The following is a 23,928-nucleotide window of genomic DNA, read 5'->3' as shown; positions in this document are numbered from 1 at the left end:
GTAGTCAGTTCAGTTCAGTTAAGTCAGTCATGTCCAACTCTGCGACCCCATGAATTGCAGCACGCAAGGCCTCCATGTCCATCACCAACTCCTGGAGTTTCCTCAAACTCGTGTCCATCGAGTCGGTGATGCCATCCAGCCATCTCATCCTCTGTTGTCCCATTTTCCTCCTGCCCCAATCCCTCCCAGCATTAGAGTCTTTTCCAATGAGTCAACTCTTCACATGAGGTGGCCAAAGTACTGGAGTTGCAGCTTCAGCATCAGTCCTTCCAAAGAATACCCAGGACTGATGTCCTTTAGAATGGACTGGTTGGATCTCCTTGCAGTCCAAGGGACTCTCAAGAGTCTTCTCCAATGCCACAGTTCAAAAGCTTAAATTTTTCAGCATTCAGCTTTCCTCACAGTCCAACTCTCACATCCGTACATGACTGGAAAAACCATAGCCTTGACTAAATAGACCTTTGTTGGCAAAGTAATATCTCTGCTTTTTAATATGCCGTCTAGTCTGGTCATAACTTTCCTTCCAAGGAGTAAGCATCTTTTAATTTCATGGCTGCAATGACCATCTGCAGTGATTTTGGAGTCCCCCAAAATAAAATCTGACACTGTTTCCTCTGTTTCCCCCTCTATTTCCCATGAAGTGATGGGACCAGATGCCATGATCTTCATTTTCTGAATGTTGTGCTTTAAGCCAACTTTTTCACTCTCCACTTTCACTTTCATCAAGAGGCTTTTTAGTTCCTCTTCACTTTCTGCTTTAAGGGTGGTGTCATTTGCATATCTGAGGTTATTGATATTTCTCCCAGCCATCTTGATTCCAGCTTGTGTTTCTTCCAGTCCAGCATTTCTCATGATGTACTCTGTATAGAAGTTAAATAAGCAGGGTGACTGTATATAGCCTTGATTTACTCCTTTTCCTATTTAGAACCAGTCGGTTGTTCCATGTCCAGTTCTATCTGTTACTTCCTGACCTGCATATAGGTTTCTCAAGAGGCAGGTCAGGTGGTCTGGTGTTCCCATCTCTTTCAGAATTGTCCACAGTTTATTGTGATCCACACAGTGAAAGGGTTTGGCATAGTCAATAAAGCAGAAACAGATGTTTTTCTGGAACTCTCTTGCTTTTTCCATGATCCAGTGGATGTTGGCAATTTTATCTCTGGTTCCTCTACCTTTTCAAAAACCAGCTTGAACATCTGGAAGTTCACGGTTCATGTATTGCTGAAGCCTGGCTTGGAGAATTTTGAGCATTACTTTATTAGCATGTGAGATGAGTGCAATTGAGTGGTACTTTGAGCATTCTTTGGCATTGCCTTTCTTTGGGATTGAAATGAAAACTGACCTTTTCCAGCCCTGTGGCCACTGCTGAGCTTTCCAAATCTGCTGGCATATCGAGTGCAGCACTTTCACAGCATCATCTTTCAGGATTTGAAACAGCTCAACTGGAATTCCATCACCTCCACTAGCTTTGTTTGTAGTGATGCTTTCTAAGGCCCACTTGGCTTCACATTCCAGAATGTCTGGCTCTAGGTGAGTGATCACACCATCGTGATTATCTGGGTTGTGAAGATCTTTTTTGTACAGTCCTTCTGTGTATTCTTGCCATCTCTTCTTAATATCTTCTGCTTCTGTTAGGTCCATACCATTTTTGTCCTTTATTCAGTCCATCTTTGCATGAAATGTTCCCTTGATATCTCTGATTTTCTTGAAGAGATCTCTAGTCTTTCTCATCTGTTGTTTTCCTCTAATTTCTTTGCATTGTTCGCTGAAGAAGGCTTTCTTATCTCTTCTTGCTATTCTTTGGAACTCTGCATTCAGATGCTTATATCTTTCCTTTTCTCCTTTGCTTGTAGTGTGTATCAATCAATTAATCCTTAACTCCTAATTTATCCCTGCCCCCACTTTCTTTTGGTAACCATAAGTCTGTTCTATAAGTCTGTGAGTCTGTTTCTGTTTTGTAAATAAGTTCATCTGTGTCATCTTTTCAGATTTCACATATAAGTGATATTAATGTTTGTTGACTTACTTCATTTTGCATGATAATCTCTAGGTCTATCCATGTTGCTGCAAATGGTATTATTTCATTTTTCATGACTGAGTAATATTCCATTTTATATATGTACCTCATCTTCTTTATTCATTAATCTGTCAGTGGACACTTAGGTTGCTTCCATGTCTTGACTATTGTCAATAGCGTTGAACATTAGGGTACATATATCTTTTTGTATTATAGTTTTCTCTGGATATACACTCAGGAGTGGGATTGCCAGATCATATTGTAGCTTTATTTTTAGTTTTTTAAAGAACTTCTTACTGATCTCCATAGTGGCAGCACAAACTTACATTCCCACTAACAGTGTAGGAGTTTTAAACTTCTGTAGTAGGTAGGACATTTATCTATATAAAATAATATGGGATTTACTCAGAAAATAATACACTGATAAGTACTAGATACATGGATTCAGTAATACTTAATGATTAATATATGTTGTTTGTATGAAGTCAAGGGTATTTAAGAGATTTTTCCATTATTACAATCTAAGTCTCCTTTAGGTGGTTCAAACATTTATAATTTTCTTCATGTAGGTCTTGTTCATATTTTGTTAGATTTATATTGCTGACGTAGATGACATTTCATTTTCAATTTTAAATTCTGCTTCTACTCCTGCTCTAGATTCCCCTCAGCTATGCAATCTCATGTCATCCCCATTCATGGAATGTTGGTAACTCTGTCTAGAGAGGGAAACTGGTGAACTCCTCAAGCAAGTCATCATTTTGATGCTCCACTGAGTTTCAATCTGTTCAAAGACAGAAACCCTCTACTTTTTTGTTACATTTTGGACACACCCACACACAAGGGATAATTCTACACTCTTACAAATGTCTCTGTCTCTTCTCTAAGGTTCAAAATTGGTTCAAAGGAATAAGAAAAGAACCAAACCATTTCCATACAATTTAACCATCTCTTCTTCCTTCCTTCCTCTTGGTAACCTTCATTACCCACCCATAACTCAACATTACCAACTTCTCATTTCTTTTCTTCATCTACAGTTGCCAAATACATCCTTCCACGCAGGTAATGGGAGACAAGCTCATAGCACTCATGTGCTGGAGCATATGTGTGCATGGACAGACATGTATGGTGAGAAGAGTGGTGAATGGGTCATTTTCTATCTAATTCTGCACCAGGTAGAAAAATCTGCTGTATATGATAAGTCAACGGGAAGAGATACAGTTATTAACATCCTCAGTTGCTGAAGGGAAATCTATGGGAATTCAAGGCCATTCACTTGCAGAAAGGAATACATTCACCATGTTATATTAAAAGTTATATTTGGGGTTGAGGAGTAAAGCAGGGTGGCAATATCATCCATAGGAATCATGCAAATACCAATATTATAAAAGAAGCAAATATCTATTTTGCTTGATTAACAAACAACATCAACAAAATTAGAAATGAAAAAGGAGAGCTTACAACAGACAATTCAGAAATTCAAAGGATTATAAGAGACTATTATGAACAACTATATGACAATAAAATGGATAACCTAGAAGAAATGGACAGATTCTTAGATAAGTTCAACCTTCCAAGTTGAACCAGAAAGAAATAGAAATCATGAACAACCAAGTTACAAGCACTGAAATAGAAGCTGTGATCAAAAATCACCCAGAAAACAAAAGCCAAGGACCAGATGGCTTTAAAGGAGAATTATATCAAACAATTAGAGAAGAACTAATGCCTATCCTTCTAAAACTCTCTCAAAAAATTGCAGAGGAAGGAATACTTCCAAACTCACTCTACGAGGCCACAATCACCCTGTTACCAAAACGAGACAAAGACAACACACACAAAGAAAACTGCAGGTCAATATCACTGATGAACATAGATGCAAAAATCTTCAACAAAATTTTAGCAAACAGAATTCAGCAACACATCAAAGAGCTTATACACTATGATCAAATTGGGTTTATTCCAGTGATGTAAGGAGTTTTCAATATACACAAATTAATCAATGTGATATGCCATATTAACAAATTGAAAGATAAAAACCATATGATAATCTCAATGGATGCAGAAAACACCTTTGACAAAATTCAGCACCCTTTTATGATTAAAACTCTTCAAAAAATGGGCATAGAAGGAACCTACCTCAACATAGTAAAGGTCATATATGATAAGCCTACAGCAACCATTATTCACAATGGTGAAAAAAATGAAAGCATCCCCCCTAAGATCAGGAACAAGACAAGGGTATCCACTTTCACCACTATTATTCAACAGAGTTCTGGAAGTCCTAGCTACAAAAATCAGAGAAGAGAAAGAAATAAAAGGAATTCAGATTGGAAAAGAAATAAAGCTTTCAGTGTTTGCAGATGGCATGATACTGTACATAGAAAATCCTAAAGATAGTATCAGAAAATTACTAGAGCTAATCAGTGAATTTAGCAAAGTTGTAGGATACAAAATCAATAAACAAAAATCACTTGCATTTCTATATAGTAACAATCAAAAATCAGAAAGAGAAATTAAGGAATCAATCCCATTCACCATTGCAACAAAATGAATTAAATATCTATGAATAAACTTACTTAAGGAGACAAAAGAACTGTACACAGAAAATTGTAAGACACTAATGAAAGAAATCAAAGATGACATCAGATGGAGAGATAGTCCATGTTCCTGGGTAGGAAGAATCAATATTGTGAAAATGACTATACTACAAAATGCAATCTACAGATTCAGTGCAATCCCTATCAAATTACCAATAGCATTTTTCACATAACTAAAACAAAGAATTTCACAATTCATATAGAAACACAAAAGACCCCAAATAGCCAAAGCAGTCTTGAGAAAGAAGAATGGAGCTGGAGGAATCAACCTTCCTGACTTCAGATTATACTACAAAGCTACAGTCATCAAGACAGTATGGTGCTGACACAAAAACAGAGATATAGACCAACGGAACAAGATAGAAAACCCAGAAATAAACCCATGTACTTATGGGTATCTTATTTTTGACAAAGGAGGCAAGAATATATAATGGGGCAAAGACGGCCTCTTCAATAAATGGTGTTAGGAATACTGGACAACTACTTGGAAAAGAATGAAATTAGAACACTTCCTAACATCAAACAGAAAGATAAACTCAACATGGATTAAAGACCTAAATGTAAGACCAGAAATTATAAAACTCTTAGAGGAAAACATAGGAAGAACAGTAGTGACATAAATCAAAGCAAAATCCTCTATGACCCATCTCCTAGAGTAATGGAAACAAAAGCAAAAATAAACAAGTGGGACCTAATTAACCTTTTGCACAGCAAAGGAAACTATAAGCAATGTGAAAAGCCAACCCTCAGAATGGGAGAAAATAATAGCAAATGAAACAACAAAGGATTAATTTCCAAAATACATAAGCAGCTCGTGCAGCTCACTACCAGATAAACAAACAAGCCAATCAAAAAGTGGAACAAAGAAGACATACAGATGGCCAACACACACATGAAAAGATGCTCAACATCACTCATTATTAGAGAAATTCAAATCAAAACTACAATGAGATATCACCTCACAATGGACTGAATGGCCATCATCACAAAGTCGACAAACAATAAATGCTGGAGAGGGTGTGGAGAAAAGGGAATGCCCTTGCACTGTTGGTGGCAATGTAAATTGATACAGCCAGTATAGAAGATGGTATGGAGATTCCTTAAAAAACCAGGAATAAAACCACCATATGAGCCAGCAGTCCTACTCCTAGGCATATACCTTGAGGAAACCAAAATTGAAAAAGACACATGTATCCCATTTTTCATCACAGCACTATTTACAATAGCTAGAGTATGGAAGCAACCTAGATGTCCATCAATAGATGAATGGATAAAGAAGTTGTGGCACACATACACAATGGGATATTACTCAGCCTAAAAAGGAACACATTTGAGTCAGTTCTAATGAGGTGGATGAACCTAGAGCCCATTACACAGAGTGAAGAGAGTCAGGAAGAGAAAGATAAATACTGCATTCTAACGCATATATATGGAATCTAGAAAAACAGTACTGAAAAATTTACTTACAGGGCAACAATGGAGAAACAGACATAAAGAACAGGCTTATGGACATGAGGAGAGGGGAGGAGAGGGTGAGATGTATGGAAAGAGTAACATGGAAACTTACATTACCATATGTAAGATAGATAGCCAACAGGAATTTGCTGTATGGCTCAGGAAACTCAAACAGGGGCTCTGTATCAACCTAGAGGGGTGAGATGGGGAGGGAAATGGGAGAAGGATTCAAAAGAGAGGGGATATATGTATACCTATGGCTGATTAATGTTGAGATTTGACAGAAAACAGCGAAATTCTGTAAAGCAATTATCCTTCAATAAAAGTTAAATAAAGTTTTAAAAAGAAACAACAAAAATGATTAAAGATGGATATTAAAATTGATTCAAAATTCTTTCACTGAATTAACTAACCTTAAGGATTTTCTAAGAACTGATATCCCTTACAATAATTAACAGTGTCTTGTGCTTTCCACTTATTTTATTATTTGGGGGACTCAGATAGAAACAAAATATACTACAATGGACTCACAGAGCTGAGAGGAAAATCTAGATGTGTGTCGGAGATATTGCACTTAACCTTCCATATGAAAAATCCTTACTTATTCAAAGTACTGTTTTCTTTTCAGTTTCTATAGAAGCCCAATGCAAACACCTGTGCTTTCTTTTTTGCTCCCTAGAGGAAGGTGAATAACATTGATAACTTTTGCTTCTTTACGTTTCCTCTCAGGTGGCACTTTGGTCATTGTCTTATAGGTGAACCAGATGGAGGGACGAGGAGGTCCTTGTGAATACATGAAAGGACAATTGTCATCCTTCCCCTCTTGAAAAAGGAGTCCTTCAACACAGGCATGATTTACTTTCTGTTTATGACAACAGCTGCATTAATGCATCATACAGGCATTAATGTCAATTAAGGCATAAATCACAGACATACATGGACTGAGAGAGAAAAAGGCTGCTATTTTAGGCAGACGGGGGGCTTTGTATGCTCACTGCCCTATAGAGGCTAGCAGAACTAATTCCGTCAAGGCTCAGTTGAGTTTGATATGACTGCCTTCACAAGAAAATTGCAAAGGTCACATGATACACTGTGTAGCTCTGGAGGGCTTAGCAAGACCAATTTGGACCAATTCTGTCAAAAGAACATCGAAGTAACCTAGAAGAAAAGGTCTTTGTAAAGAAGTTTATGAAGCTCAGGAAGGGGAAGCCAGAGAAGGCTATGTGTCAAACTATTCCACTCCCTGAATTAAAATTGCACTTTGCTACCTTTGCAAAATATAGCTTTGCTATTCAGAAGAAGAGAAGCCCAGCATTAACTTAGAGATACAATAAAAAAATAATCAGGACCTTCGGGGTGGTTTTCATCAAATTCACAGGCTGAAATTTTGAGCTCTCTTCTTGCAGCCCAGAGAATTTCTCTCTGATCTCTGGAGGGAAGGGAGAACTCTGTTTTTGAGGTCATTATTATTTGTGCCAGAGTCTTTGATGGCTGCAATCAGAGCAGCCTTTGCCAAAGAGGAAGTAAAATGCACAGAGCAAATATAGCAATGATTCTTAGCCAGAAAAACAAATAATGTCAACAATTTACCAAGATACAGGTGATTTTTCTATTTGAATGAAAACATATATGTTTTTCTTAGCCCATTTGATAAAGATTCCAAGCAGACAAACTAGGTTTACTAAGTTATTGAAGAAAGCTTTGTTGAATAATGAAGTGCCTTGATGTTAAAACACCAGGCATAATTAACAGGGCATGGCTAGTCACTGCCTCTCTCCTCCCACCGTGGACCACACAAGGGAATCACTGTTTCCAGAGCAGAGATTCACAAGAGGAAACAACCATAAGAACTAGTGCTGGTAGGAAACCAGAATTGCAACTGAGAGATTTCTGGAGGCTCAGTATGGATAACTCAGAGTTAAAACTCCAGGAAATCAACTTTAGGGCTCCCACATCCACAGATATGCAGATGATACCATTCTAATGGCAGAAATTGAAGAGGTGCTAAAGAGCTTCTTGATGAAGGTAAAAGAGGAGAATGAAAACGCTGGCTTAAAACTCAACATTCAAAAAGCTAAGATTATAGCATTCAGTCCCATCACTTCATAGACAGGGAAAAAATGGAAACAGTGACAGATTTTATTTTCTTGGGCTCCTAAGTCACTGCAGATGGTGAATGCAGCCATGAAATTGAAAGATATTTGCTCCTTGGAAGGAAGGCTATGACAAACCTAGATTGTGTATTAAAAAGTAGAGACATCATTTTGTCAACAAAGGTCCATAGAGTCAAAGCTGTAGTTTTTCCAGTGGTCATGTATGGATGTGAGAGTTGAACCGTTAAGAAGACTGAGTACCAAAGAATTGGTACTTTCCAGCTATGGTGCTGGAGAAGACACTTCTGAGTCCCTTAGACAGCAAGGAGATCAAACTAATCAATCCTACAGGAAATCAACCATGAATATTCATTGGAAGGACTGATGTTGAAGCTGAAGTTCCAATACTTTGGCCATCTGATGCAAAAAGCTGACTCATTGGAAAAGACCCTGATACTGGGAAAAACTGAGGGCAAGAAAAGGGGGTGACAGAGAATGAGATAGTTGGATGGCATCATTGACTCAATGGACATGAATTTGAGCAAACTCTGGGAGACAGTGAAGGATGGGGAAGCTTGGAATGCTGTAGTCCATGGGGATGCAAAGAATTGAACACGATACACTGAGTGAACAGCAACAATGTTTGAGATTCGTCTACAGGAGTGTGACCAGGTTCCCATAATAACTATCAGAGAAAAATGCTTTTGGTTGTATGGTGGTGGGCTGAGGGAGGAAATTCTCCACATCACTGTGCCCCTCTTAACAAAGCCTATCCTCAAGAGAAGCTAGTTAACCAGAGCCTAACCTGCTGGGGTATTAACACAGTCTAACTGACTCAAGGGAAGGAAAATACTCAACTCTAGATCACTATAGCCATCCTGTTCAACTTTATTGGATAGGAAAAAAACACAGAAACAAATATAGATGCAAAAATCCTCAACAAAGTACTAGCAAAAATCCACAAGCATAACAAATTGACTATATACCATGATGGAGAGGGTTTTTTTCCCCCTTAGGAATGCAAAGATGGTTCAATATACATACAAAAAGAAATCAGCAAACATGATATATCACATAATAAAATTAAGAAAACATTTATCATCACAATTAATGTAGAACAAATTTTGACACATTTTAATAAGAAAACAACAACAACAACATACCCAACACTGTACAAGCTAGAAACACAAAGACACTTCCTCAAGTTAAATAATCAGGATGACAATATATAGCCTTCATGTATTTGTCTCCCAATTTTGAACAAGTTGGTTGTTCCATGTCTGATTCTAACTGTTGCTTCTTGATCTGCATACAAGTTTCTCAGGAGGCAGGTACTCTCATCTCTTTAAGAATTTTCCAGTTTGTTGTGATAAACACAGTCAATGAAACAGAAGTAGATAATTTTCTGGAATTTCCTTGCTTTCTCTATGATCCAACTGATGTTGGCGATTTGATTTCTGGTTCCTCTACCTTTTCTAAATCCAGCTGGTACATCTGGAAGTTCTTGGTTTACGTACTGTTGAAGTCTAGCTTGAAGGATTTTGAGCATTACTTTGGGAGCATGTGAAATGAATGCAATTGTATGATAGCTTGAATATTCATTGTCATTGCCCTTCTTTGGGACTGGAATGAAAACTGACGTTTTCCAATCCTTTGACCATTGCTGAGTTTTCCAAATTTGCTGACATATTGATTTCACCACATTTACAGCATCATCTTTTACAATTTAAATAGCTCAGCAGGAATCCCATCACCTCCTTTAGTTTTGTAGTAATGCTTTCTATGATCCACTTGACTCACATTCCAGGATGTCTGGTTCTAGGTGAGTGACCACACTGTCCTGGTTATCTGTGTCATTAAGACCTTTTTTGTATAGTTCTTCTGTGTAACCTTGCCACCTCTTCTTGCTCTCTTCAGCTTCTGTTAGCTCCTTACAATCTTTTTTTCCTTTATTGTGCCCATCTTTGCATGAAATGTTCCCTTGATATTAGTATCTCAAATTTTCTTAAAGATATCTCTAGCTTTTACCATTCCATTGTTTTCCTCTATTTCTTTTCATTGTTCACTTAAGAAGGCATTCTTATCTCTCCTTGCTATTCCCTGGAACTCTGCATTCAGTTGGGTATATTTTTCCCTTTCTCCCTTGCCTTTCACTTCTTGAAGCAACAACAGAGAAAGGTGAAGGGCATTACCAGGTTGATGCTGAAGAAAGGAGGTCTGGCCCAGGACAAATTGGGACAGAAGGAAAGTGAAGAGTGTTTCTTCAGGAAGATGAATTTGGTACAATCTCTCTTTGAACTTATTGAGAGAAATTTATATGATTGGAAAGAATTGAGGTTTGAATTTCAAGGATATTATGTACTAAGGGGAAAAAAAACCCATCATTAATCCTAAGGAATACAAAATACTCTTCAGGAAAAGAAGATAAGAGAAAATAGTTCATGACTCATTTGTATGGATGAAAGTCAAAGTGAAAGTCAAGTCACTCAGTCATGCCCGACTCTTTGCGACCCCATGGATAGTAGCCAGCACCAAGCTCCTCCGTCCATGGGCTTTTCAAAGCAAGAGTACTGGAGTGGGTTGCCATTTCCTTCTCCAGGGAATCTTCCCAACCCAGGGATCAAACCCAGGTCTCTCACATTGTAGACAGATGCTTTACTGTCTGAGCCACCAGGGAATAGTTATAATAATGTAAATGTTAAATGCTACTCCATGAATAGTTATAGTACTTTAAAAGGATAAATATTTGGGAACTGTAATATCTGGACTGAGGAGATGAAGAAGACCAATTCTTATTTCTTTATTGGGAAACGTATAAATGATACCTAAAACTTACAAAGGAAAAAAGTACCCATGCAAGCATGTTTTTTAGAGATTCTAACTAACTTTCAAAACAATCCCTTAAAACAGTTGCAAATGGTTACCTCTAGGAAAGCAGAAATTCAGGATAAGGAAAGTGGCTAGAGACTGCTCTTTATCTTAAAAATCATAAAATTAAAATACTCAAACTATGTGTTTGCATTAATTCAAACAAAAAGAACATTTAAAGTAGTATGATAAGCAAATATAGTAGAGCTAGACTTTGCCACAGGAAAATAAGGCAGAATTTGGACAAACGGGTAACTGAAAACGACACAGGTCCTTGACTTTTATTTTGATCACTGAATGATGGTACTTTTCAGAGGAAAAGCAAGGATCAAGGATCATGAACTTCACGGCTCCTTTCTCAGAGAAAATGATTGTGAATTTCAACGGGATACACTTTTGAAAACATATAGCTATTTTATTTAGAGATAAAACAAAAATGTGTGGCAGGATAAAGAAATGAATGAAACAGAATGAAATGCCAGATAGTATCTGCTAGTTCTGAAGGAGTAAAGTTGGATTCCACTTAAACTTACTATTTTTTACACTGAAGACAAATATTTAAAGTTCTTGAGATTATTTGGAGGAAAAAATATAGCTATTTAAGATGTTAGCATTTTTACAACTGTCTGTTAAGATGAATTGAAATGTTAAGTAATATAATTCTAAGAAAATATAATACCCTTCACTATTATTATTCTGAAAGATGACTGTCATCAGCTCTTACCAGATGTATTTTTAAAAACCTCTCTTCTGTTTGGCACACTCATCACAACATATAGGATCATAAAGTAAGTGATTAAGGCATATTACCTGTCACATAAAATTAAGAGTAAATGATGATAATGCTACTGTGATCTTCTGTTTTGACTTTCAAAATAAATTTTTTTCCTGCTTTGGCAGTTTAATTTTTCTATAGATTCTTTCCCAACAAAGTTTCTGAAGTATCTAGTTGACATTGTATATCTATTTCAATACGCAGGATGTTGACATCTAAATAAACTTTTATTAAGATTATGAACAAGGCAGAATGCAAAAGCATTGCTATGATACTTTATTTCCATTTTCAAAAATCTGATGGTTACACAGTATAGTGTAACTTTAAAAATCATTCTGAAAATGATCACAAACTTACCATACATCTAGGAATAATTCAGGTTAACTCTTCCAAAATCACTCAGAAGGGATCTTACAAATATCCCATGAGGTCTTTGTGCTTTAGCTTTTTCATCTCTAAAGTGCAGTCACTGAAAATCTTTTTTTATTTTTCCTTCTAACTTGGTCTGCTTTGAAGTCTAATATTTTATTCCCAGCTACATGAATGGCAGGTAACTTGATGATATTATTGAAGCTTCATATCATCTCCTCTTTGCCTACTGTCCAGCCACACTAGGTTTCCTGGTTTCATTGTATATCCCTTCCGCCATAATTTCTCACTGCGTAGTGGAAGACATACTTTTCCTCAGTGTTTAATTCCAGGAAACACTCTCAGGACAGGCAAATTGGTCCTGAGACCATTGGTCCTGAGTTACAACTAAGTTCTTCAGCATGAACCCTTCATATCTTTACCCTGGAACTGCAGATGGCTCCTTTGCTCCCCCCTCAACCCACAACATCCAACAAAAACCACATGTCCTGGTGCTTGATCAAAACATTTTGTTTTTCTTTTCCCAAATTCTGCTAACTGTCCTTGGAGAGGCTCTGTTCCCCAAACCCTTTGAAATATATTCTTTTTTTAAATTTCTCTGAAGCACTTGCTTTGCAGACTCCGCTCAGTATCAGTTAAAAGGGAAATTTTCAGTTCCTCAGATCTCTTGGTTCATTTCAAAAGACTAGAATAAAGTGAAATTTAAAGATTTTAATTATTTTACAGATATTTAAGTGATCAAAGAAACATCTGATTTTATTTTTATAAGAAAACTGCACATAATTTCAGCTCAGGAGAATGGAAAATTTATTTTTTTACTCAAATTATCTATGTAATTGCATCAACTATTTAGCTTTTCCCTTCAGAGGTTGGAGATGGAGATGTGGGGATAAGTGGAAAGGCAGACTTACACATTGATTGATAATAAAATTACAACTATAATTGAATGCTATATTAAATTTCACTGAAATTATGATTGTTTTGAGGTTGGAATACAATTAGTAACTCACACATTTTTAAGTAGAAATAATAGTTCTTCCTCCCAAATCTCAGGGTACATTTTGTTTCTTCCAACTATTTTGGAAGGTTGGATATTACTTTAAGATGATCTTTCTGTGCACAGAAACATTCTTTTGATAAACATTCTCTTTTAAGTCTATCCGGGTTTCTCTGCAGTGATGGATATTTAATCACAAAGTCAGCCATTGAAAATCATCACCATCTTTCTACTTTCCAACATGTATACTTAATTCGGAGATTTGCAAAACAGAATGGTTAAAGTAGCTGAAACTTGGACAAATGTAATAGCTGTTAGTATTATAACTTATTTTCATAATTGATTATGAGCAGAATTTTAAATGCATGTATGAAAATTTGAACAATATACCTAATAAGTGATACTATATGGATTATAGTTTTACCCTTCTTTGATATTGTGAATATTTCAAAAAAAGGTTTTGGTTAAACTAGGTGATTGCTTTAATATTCCATGTTGCTTATATTTGTGGAAGTAATACATTTTTAAAAAATACAAACCAATAAAATAGAAAATCCAAGCAAACAGAGAGCAAACTGGTTTCAAATATAAACAGTAAGTAAAGAATAGATATGGATCAATTACACATTATTTGATTAAAATCCATTTTTAAATAAGTGCATAAAAATGGTTTAATTTATAAATGTTGGTGCTTTCCTGGTGGCTCAGATGATAAAAAGCTGCCTGCAGTGCAGGAGACCCAGGTTTGATGATTATGGAATAAAAGGCATATGACAAAATATGAATTTATATATTCCCGTGAAAACAATCAGAAAAAGTTGAACAAATCAATGGGAATTTAGACAAATACATACTCTACATATTAAAGGTCAGTAACGGTAAGGGATTCAGAGTTTCTAGTGAAAACAAATGCAGTGTAAAGTCGGTGGGCTCTTCACATTTTTCTGGAGGTAATTAAACAATATGTATCCAAATGTCTATGTATCCAAATGTCACATGTATCTCACCTATGATAATCTCACTTAGAGAAACTTACCCTAAAGAAGTAAATATAAAACTTTGAAAACACACACATCTCCATAGCAGATAAATAGAATCTCGGGTATTGTTAGTATATCTATTTCTTTAGATGTTTCTTGAGTCTTTTAAGATGAAGAAAACATTTCAAAAATATAGTACATATATTGTTCCTAAAGTATAGTAGCAAAACTGGAGAATATAGGACATTTTCAGGTCAATAGAATGAACTATTTTAGAAATTATTAGAAATTGGCTTGTACTTTCGGCGTTAACTAGATTTTAAAGTCTGCTACGCTGGGACTTGATATTCATAGGGATATAAATTGCTTAAAAGGCATGGTATTTTAAATAATCTCTTTATCCCCATGTGTGTCCCATTCTTAATTTAGAATACTGCTGTCCTTTTGAGTACTTCTATATGGGGATACATACAGCATATGCTAGGTGTGTTCCAATTATGTTTTTTAAAGCAAATAGGAAATAGGAGAAGATAAAGCATATCAGAATGGTGTTTATCCCTGAAAGGAGACAAGATCATGAGCTGGCAGGGGCACACAGAAATAGATTCTACAAAGCTGGTAAAATCTAATATTAAGCTTACTGGTAGGTTCCTTTTATTATTTAGCTTAATAGCATATATATATAACATGCATTTTATATATCTAACTATAAGGTGCTCAGTCACATAACCTTGTCCAACTCTTTGTGACCTCATAGACTGTAGTCCACCAGTCCCTTCTGTCCATGGGTTTCTCCAGACAAGAATACTGGAGTGGGTTGTCATTTTCTCCTCCAGGGGATATTCTCAACTCAGGGATCGAACCCACATCTCCTGTGTCTCCTGAATTGCGGGGTTTTGTTTTTTTTTTTAACCACTTGGACACTGGGGAAGCCATGTAACAATATAAATACAAGTTAAAATGAAAGAAGGTAACCCTATAAGTATCAACTTTTCCATTTAGGAAAAGACATAAATTTGTAATTCTTTGCAATTTAGTAATACTTCAAATTACAATGGTGATTAGTAATAATCAGAATGAAACCAAAGAAATCCCATAGTTAAATGGGTACAAATTTGCTAAAAATATGGTTCATATTTACCTGAATGAATTAATAGTGGCCAAATAGTCAAAAAGAGAAAGAAATTTAAATAGTATAGAATATCGTATGATTAGCACAGTAAATGATGCTCTTGAATTCTTCAAGTGGAAAGAGTTTAGCATAATTGGGCACTAGTTAGGATAATGTGTCATTGAAACATCTTATTTGTATGGCTGCTAATTAGCACTGACATCCACTTCAGGTAGGGTCTTTCCCCTAGAAATACAGGAAACCGTAGATCTAGCAGTAGGTTCAAAGCCATGGAAGTCAACAAAGACAACAAACACCTTTGCTGGAACACTTCTCTATTAATCCTGATGGGGACACTTTCTCTCCTAATCCTGCATAACCTCAAAGTTAATAACAATTCTGCAGATCTGGGGAGAGAAGAATATATAAGACACACCTCACAAAATATAAAATGAGAGTAGCAAGTTTATTTGACCCCCAAAACCTGCAGTTGTCATAACTGGGCTACATTTTCCCCTTGGGCATCATTAGGAGGAATGACAAATGATGAAGATGTGGTCCTATCTCAGAGACTTTGTGGAAAATATCCCAGATTTTTCCAACCCAGGGACTGAACCTAGGTCTCCTGCATTGCAGGTGAATTCTTTATCTTATGAGCCACCAGGGAAGCCCAACAATATTGGAGTGGGTAGCCTATCCCTTCTCCAGGGGATCTTCCTGACTCAGGAATTTAACCCGGGGTCTCCTACATTGCAGGTGGATTCTTTATCAGCTAAGCTAACAGGGAAGACCCTTAAAAAGAACACATTCATACAATTTCTAAAAATCATTTGTTTAAAAATTTCCCTGCTGCTGCTACTGCTGCTAAGTTACTTCAGTTGTGTCCAACTCTGTGCGACCCCATAGATGGCAGCCCATCAGTCTCCCTCGTCCCTGAGATTCTCCAGGCAAGAACAATGGAGTGGGTTGTCATTTCCTTCTCCAATGCATGAAAGTGAAAAATAAAAGTGAAGTTGCTCAGTCGTGTCTGACTCTTAGCGACTCCATGGACTGCAGTCCACCAGGCTCCTCCATCCATGGGATTTTCCAGGCAAGAGTACTGGAGTGGGTTGCCATTGCCTTCTCCTAAAAATTTCCCTAGGTCATCCTTATTGCTAGAAAGTCAAGGACCTTTGGGAATGAACAACCAGTTCTTCAATAAGGACCTAAGGAGTCAGCCTGCACTGAAGGGGAGCTAGTCAATAAAGTACTAAGGAGAGGAAGTATGGATTTTATTTTAGGACCAGTGATATTATCTCAAAGTAAATGAAGTGAACAAATCCTATTCTTTAATATTGGTATTACTCTCTTATTCTCTTTACTCAGTTCTTGGGCTTTCCAGGTGGCTGAATGGTAAAGAATCCACCTGCCCATGCAGTCCCTGGGCCAGGAATATCCCCTGGAGAAGGAAATGCCAAGCCATTCCAGTATTTTTGCTGGGAAAATCCTGTGGACAAAGAAGCTTGGTGGGCTGCAGCCCATGAGGTTGCAAATAATTGGACATGACTGAACTACTAAACAACAACAACAACACATTTTCACATAAAGTGATTCAGAATCATGGGAGTTGTAAGTATTATGACTGAAAATGATCTTAGGCATCCTGTAAGCCACAAACTTGACCTGAAAAACAAAAAAAATTGGGACCCAGAGAGATGAAGATATTTGTCAAGGCCACAGAGTATCATAGATCCTGGGCTCCCTGGGGCATTTGTTCTTTTTGCTAATAACTAAACTTTTAATCCTTTTATCTTTACTGTGTCCACAAGCTCGTAAAGAACTTGCTAATTTATCTGCTTCACTGTTTCTTCAGTAGATATTCGATGAAAATGATTATTATACATGTGCGCATGCTCAGTCACTTCAGTCGTGCCCAACTCTTTGTGAGCCCATGGACTGTAGCCTGTCAGGTTCCTCTGTCCACGTGATTTTCCTGAAAGTGGGTTGACATGCCCTTCTCCAGGGAATCTTCCTGACCCAGAGATTGAACCCACATCTCTGGCATTGGTGGCTTTACCACTGAGCTACCTGGGAAATAGTTGAGTACAATGTTTATTTATTGGTAGACATTGTGAAAGATTGTTCATATCATGTGCAAGGCATTTTTTTCCCCCAAGATAAAGCAATCTTCCTGCCCACACTGTTTTCTAAATAGCTGTTCAAAGGCAGTAACGGGGACTGCAGAAATAAGTGAATTGTTCTCATATAATCATAACTGTGTCATAAGTTGGAAAATTGTTTTGAAGTTTAGAGCTCCCCTTTGAATAGCAATGATGCCTAGGCTAGTGAAGATTAAACTGCAGCATTAGAAACTGTAAGTGGTTTCCAGTCCTTGGAGACAGTTGCAGATGGGTATAGCTATCTACTATACCCTAAAGACCTTGAGGGAAACAATGATTTGAAGAACATTAAAGTACTTTCATTATTTTAAAATAAAACCATCCAAGGCAGGTTTTTTTAATCCTATTTACACCCCAACCCTCTTTATGTCCGTAAGAATAATACGGACTGAAGTGGGAATAGAAAATATGACATACTCATCCAGGAAGTTGTACAGTGTTTTTTGTTTTTTTTTTTTTTTTAGTACATCTCTACTATATATAAAATGTGTAACCTATTCAGGACCCACTGAACAGCACAGGAAACTCTGTTCAGTACTTTGTAATGACCTATATAGAAATATAATCTAAAAAAGTAGATATATGTATAGGTATAACTGATCCACTTGGCTGTATAGCAGAAACTAACACAACATTGTAAATCAACTATACTCCAATAAAAATTTTAAAAGTAAATAAAAAATAAGTGCATTTCTTCCATATCACTCCATCAAAGGCACACTTTTAAAGATAGTGAGCACATTTATAAAAGGATCTATTGTTCAAGTTTGTTTTCAGAGTTTCTATCTTGAGTGAGACATTATCTGTAGGGCTCTCAGTAGCTCAGCAGATGTATTCTGTCCCATCAATCTCTGGACTGCTCTCAAGAAAGCTACAGGGATGGGAATACCCATCAGCTGGCAAGCTCTGCTCAGTGTGGGAGCAAATAAGAAAAGGATTCACAAGTGTTTCCTTTAAACTCTCTTTTTCTACATAGGTTAACTGGAAATGACCTAGATATTATAGAGTGATGATTTAATATTTTATTGTCCTGTAGACATTTCGACAAAGCCAATGTTTTATGTCCTGCGCAGTCATGATAGGAATGAAGTGGTAAGGTTTTATTTTTATTAGAATCAGATAGTTTTTGTTGTCTCTGACAGCCTTGAACTCAATAGTGTGCCACAGTGAATGATGATATCTTTAACATAATAATCCCCTTACTGTTGTAACACCAGATGAATCTGAAACGAAGGGCTGAATGGAATTATTTCATTCTGAGAGAAACTTTGAAGCAAAGCAATCTTGAGCTATCCTGTGAAGTGGTGCCCTGTTTTCAGTAGAATCTGCTGAAACATGTTAGGGTATATTCTATAAAATTTTTGTTTCATCTCTTCACTGAAACTATTGCTTACTAGGCACTTTGAAAATTAAAGGAAAAGGAGAATATTGATATAGAGAAGGATACCTTATCACTATTACCTGTGTTTTAGTCAGATATTCAAGTACTGTTTCCCAATAAATACCTTCAACTCTGACCTCTTCCCTCAAGTATCTAATAAGCCATATACTTAGATGTTACAAAATCTCTATTCCATTGTTCCAAACCTACATGTCTCCACTGAACCAGATGTTTTCTCTTAAATCTCTGATTCTCTCTACAGCGTTACAATTTTTAAGGTCATCCAAGATTTTTTGAAATTTTCTTTTTGTTGTGAAACAAACTCTCCCCACTGTGACAAATAATTTCCAAGATCTGTTCAAGCTACTTTACACTCATATCCATTCCCTTTTTTGCATTTCTACCATTGCAATCTGGGCTTCCTTGATGGCTCAGACAGTAAAGAATCCTCCCGCAATGCAGGAGACCCAGACTTGTTCCCTGGGCCTGGAAGATCCTCTGAAGAAGGGAATGGCTAACCACTCCAGTATTCTTGCCTGGAGAATCATGTCTTCTGGAGAACTGTGTCTCCTGGAGAATTGTGTCTAACTTTTGGAACTCCCTAAAAAGAACATCCACCAAGTACTACCAATAATCTACTCTTACTATAAACTCTCTTCTGAGCTTCCTAGGTAGTGCTAGTGGTAAAGAGCCCACCTGCCAATACAGGAGACATGAGATATAGAAGTTCCATCCCTGGGTGGGGAAGATCTGCTGCAGGAGTGCAAATGAACCCACTCCATATTCTTGCCTGGAGAATCACACAGACAGAGCAGCCTGGCAGGCTACGGTCCATAGAGCTGCAAAGAGTCAGACATGACTGAAGTGACTTAGCACACACCATTGCAACAACCTCTGTAACACTTCCCAATGGTTATATACAGCATTTTCCTGTTTTCCTTTCAGTTTTAATGAGATAATATTAACATAGAGTACTGTATGAATTTAAGATGTGCAACATAATGACGATTTACATATATCACAAAGTGATTACTGCAAATTTAGTGAACATTTATTATCTCATACATATAGCAATTTTATTTGCTTAATTTTATATATAAAAATAAGCAAACAGAATATTTTTCTTGTGATAAAAACATTTAGGATTTACTCTCTTAACTTTCGTCTATCATATGTTGTTGTTGTTCAATCGCTAAGTCATGTCCAACTCTCTGACAACATGGACTGCAGCACACCAGGCTCCCCATGTCCCTCACTGTCTCCCAGAGTTTATTCAAATTCATTTCCATTGAGTCAGTGATGCTATCTAACCATTTCATCCTCTGCTGCTCACTTCTTTTGCATTCAATCTTTCCCAGCATCAGGATCTTTTCCAATGAGTCAGCTTTTTGCATCAGGTGGTAAAAGTATTGAAGCTTCAACATCAGTCCTTCCCATGAATATCCAGAGTTGATTTCCTTTAGGATTGACTGGTTTAATCTCCTTGCAATTCAAGTGTTTTTCACCACAATTTGAAAGCATCAGTTCTTCGGTGCTCAGCCCTCTTTAAGGTCCAACTGTCACATCAATACATGACTACTGGAAAAGCCATAGCTTTGACTATATGTACCTTTGTCAGCAAACTGATATCTCTGTTTTTTAATATGCTGTCTAGGTTTGTTATAGCTTTTCTTCCAAAGATGAAACATCTTTTAATTTCATGGCTGCAGTCACTGTTCACAGTGATTTTGGAGCCCAAGAAATAAAATCTGTCTTGGCTTCCACTTTGTCTCCTTCTATTTGCCATGAAGTGACGGTATCAGATGCCATGATCTTAGTTTGTTTGTTTTTTTTTCCAGTGTTGAGTTTCAAGCCAACTTTTCACTCTCCTCTTTAGCCCTCAAGAAGCCCTTTAGTTCCTCTTCACTTCCTCCGTTAGATTGGTATGTCTGCATATCTGAGGTTATTGATATTTCTCCTGCCAGTCTTGATTCCAACTTGTGCTTCATCCAGCCTGGCATTTCGCATGATGTACTCTGCAAAGAATTTAAATAAGCAAGGTGACAATATACAGCCTTGTCATACTCCTTTGCCAATTTTGAAACAGTCAGTTGTTTCTTGTCTCATTCTAACTGTTGTTTTTGACCCACATACAGGTTTCTTGGGAGACAAGTAAGATTGACTGGTACTCCCATCTCTTCAAGTATTTTCCACAATTTGTTGTGATCCACAAAGGCTTTAGCATAGTCAATAAAGCAGAAGTAGATACTTTTCTTGAATTCTCTTGCTTTCTCTATGATCCACTGAATGCTGTCAATTTTATCTCTGTTTCCTCTGTCTTTTCTAAATCCAGCTTGTACATCTGAAAGTTCTTGGTTTACATACTGCTGAAGTCAACTTGAAGGATTTTGAGCATAACCTTGCTAGCAGCTGAACTCAATCATGTGGTAGTTTGAACATTCTTTAGCATTAACCTTCTAGTGTTAATAATACTTATCATATTGTACATTACATCCCTGGGTTAGTAAAACAGATGTGTGTTTGTGCTCAGTTGTGTCTGACTCTTCACAGCTTTGTGAACTGTAGCACACCAGGCTCTTCTGTCCATGGAATTTTCCAGGCAAGAATACTGGAATGGGTTGCCATTCCCTATTGGCAGAAGGTCTTCCAGACCCGGGGATCAAACTTATGTCCCTTGTGTCTCCTGCATTTGCAGATGGATTCTTTAACATTAGCATTACCTAGGAAGCCATAGTGCTTACTTATTTTATAACTGGAAGTTTGTATCTTTGATCATCTTCATCCAATTTGCCTCCACTCCCCCGCCTCTGGTTACCACATATCTGGTCTTTTTTGAGTTTGTTTTGAGATATAGTTTATTTACATTATGTTAGTTTTTGTTTTATATCAAATGATATATTTATTGACCATATTCCCCACACCTTTTATTTCATACCTATAACAAATTTATTTTGCAGCTAGAAGCTTGTATCCTTTAATCTCCCTCACCTATTTCTTTCCTCCCTCCACCCCTCCCCCCTGGGAACCACCTATTTATTTTCTGTATCTATGATTCCTGTTTCTCTTATTATTTTTGTTCATTTGTTTTGTTTTTAGATTCCACATGTAAGTGATATCATACAGTGTTTGTCTTCTTCTGCCTGACTTATCTCACTTAGCATAATTCTCTCTAGGCTCGCCTATGTCTCAAGTGTCAAGATTTCATTTTCTTTACGGTTGAATAATATGCCACTGTATATACAACATGTTTCTTACTCATTCATCTGTCAATAGACACTGGGTTGCTTCCCTGTTTTGTGTATTGTAAATAATGCCGCAGTGAACATACTGGTGCTTGTATCTTTTCTAATTAGTATTTCACATGCGAAATTAAATTGTAATTTCTTTGACTTTAAATCATATATTTTTCTTCACTTTCCTAGAAAATTTGAGTCTTCTTTGTTATGCCTATCAGTACATGTGCCTACAAACCCACAAGGGAAAAGATAATGTTTCATTTAATGTTTAATATTTTCCATAAAGTTTCCCTTTCTCTCTCATCAGTCTCTGTCTGTCTGTCAATCTACCTATGTATCTACCTGTTTATTTAATTAGCTATCCATGTATATATCCATTTCAAAGGCAGGTATGGCTCAGTCTCTTGTAGAGTCCCTGGCTCTTGCTGCACATAAGCTTTAGTTTGAGCCCTCCGAGGGTCTCTAATAGGTGTGGGGTTTGATTCTAAACATGATTTTGCCCCTTCTACCACCTTTTTAGGGCTTCTCCTTTACCCTGCTTGGATGTGGGGTATCATTTTTTGGTGCGACTCAATATTCTCCTGTTGATGGTTGTTAGCGGTTATGTGCAGTTTTTGAATTCTCACAGGAGAAGATGAACGCACATCCTTCTGCTCTGCCATCTTATGAATTCCTCACTGAGGCTTCCAGTAGGGCCCAGAGATGGATAAGAGTGAGTGTAGACCCAGCCAGTATTTGGAGGTTTCAGAAAAACAGGGAGGCAAACAAGCAGCTACAGGTGAATTATCCTGTTCTTTCTCCCAGAAGGGGGAACACGCACCTTGCATCCCTCGAGTCTGGCCTGGATTGTATCTGGTATTTCCACTAGAAGCACCTTTACCTGCCTCCTGAGAAATCTTTATGCAGGTCAAAAAGGAACAGTTAGAATCAGACATGAAACAATGGACTGGTTCTAAATCCGGAAAGGACTAGGTCAAGGCTGAATGTTGTCACCCTGCTTATTTAACTTATATGCAAGAGTACATCATGAGAAAAGCTGGGCTGGATGAAGCACAAGCTGGAATTTGCTGAGAGAAGATTGCCGGGAGAAATATCAATATGCAGATGACACCACCCTTATGGCAGAAAGCGAAGAGAACTTAAAGAGCCTCTTGATGAAAGTGAAAGAGGAGAGAAAACGCTGGCTTAAAACTCATATTCAGAAAACTAAGTCAAAGGCATCCTGTCCCATCACTTCATGGCAAATGGATGGGGAAACAACAGCAACAGTGATAGACTTCATTTTCATGGACTCCAAAATCACTGCAGATGGTGACAGCAGCCTTGAAATTAAAAGATACCTGCTCCTTGGAAGAAAAGCTATGACAAAACTAGACAGTATATTAAAAAAAACAGAGATATTATTTTTTCAACAAAGGTCCATCTAGTCAAAGCTATGGTTTTTCCAGTAGTCATGTGTGGAGCTGAGAGTTGGACCATAAAGAAAGCTGAGCAGTGAAGAATTGATGCTTTTCAACTGTGGTGTTGGCAAAGACTCTTAAGAGTCCTTTGGACTGCAAGGAGATCCAACCAGTCCATCCTAAAGGAAATCAGTCCTGAATATTCATTGGAAGGACTGATGCTGAAGCTGAAGCTCCAATACCTTGGCCACCTTATTCGAAGAACTGACTCATTAGAAAAGATCCTGATGCTGGGGGAAATTGAAGGCAGGAGGAGAAGGGGACAACAGAAGATGAAATCATTGGATGGCATCACCAACTCAATGGACATTGAGTTTGAGCAAGTTTCAGGAGGATACACAAGGATACACAAGGATGCCTGGTGTGCTACAGTCTGTGAGGTCACAAAGAGTTGGACCTGACTGAGCGACTGAACTATATATCCATCTAATCATCT

This window comes from Ovis aries, chromosome 17 (assembly GCF_016772045.2).
Source record: "Ovis aries strain OAR_USU_Benz2616 breed Rambouillet chromosome 17, ARS-UI_Ramb_v3.0, whole genome shotgun sequence".
Classification (NCBI taxonomy): Eukaryota; Metazoa; Chordata; class Mammalia; order Artiodactyla; family Bovidae; genus Ovis; species Ovis aries.
The sequence above is the reverse complement of the archived record's forward strand: the minus strand, read 5'-3'. Positions refer to the sequence as shown.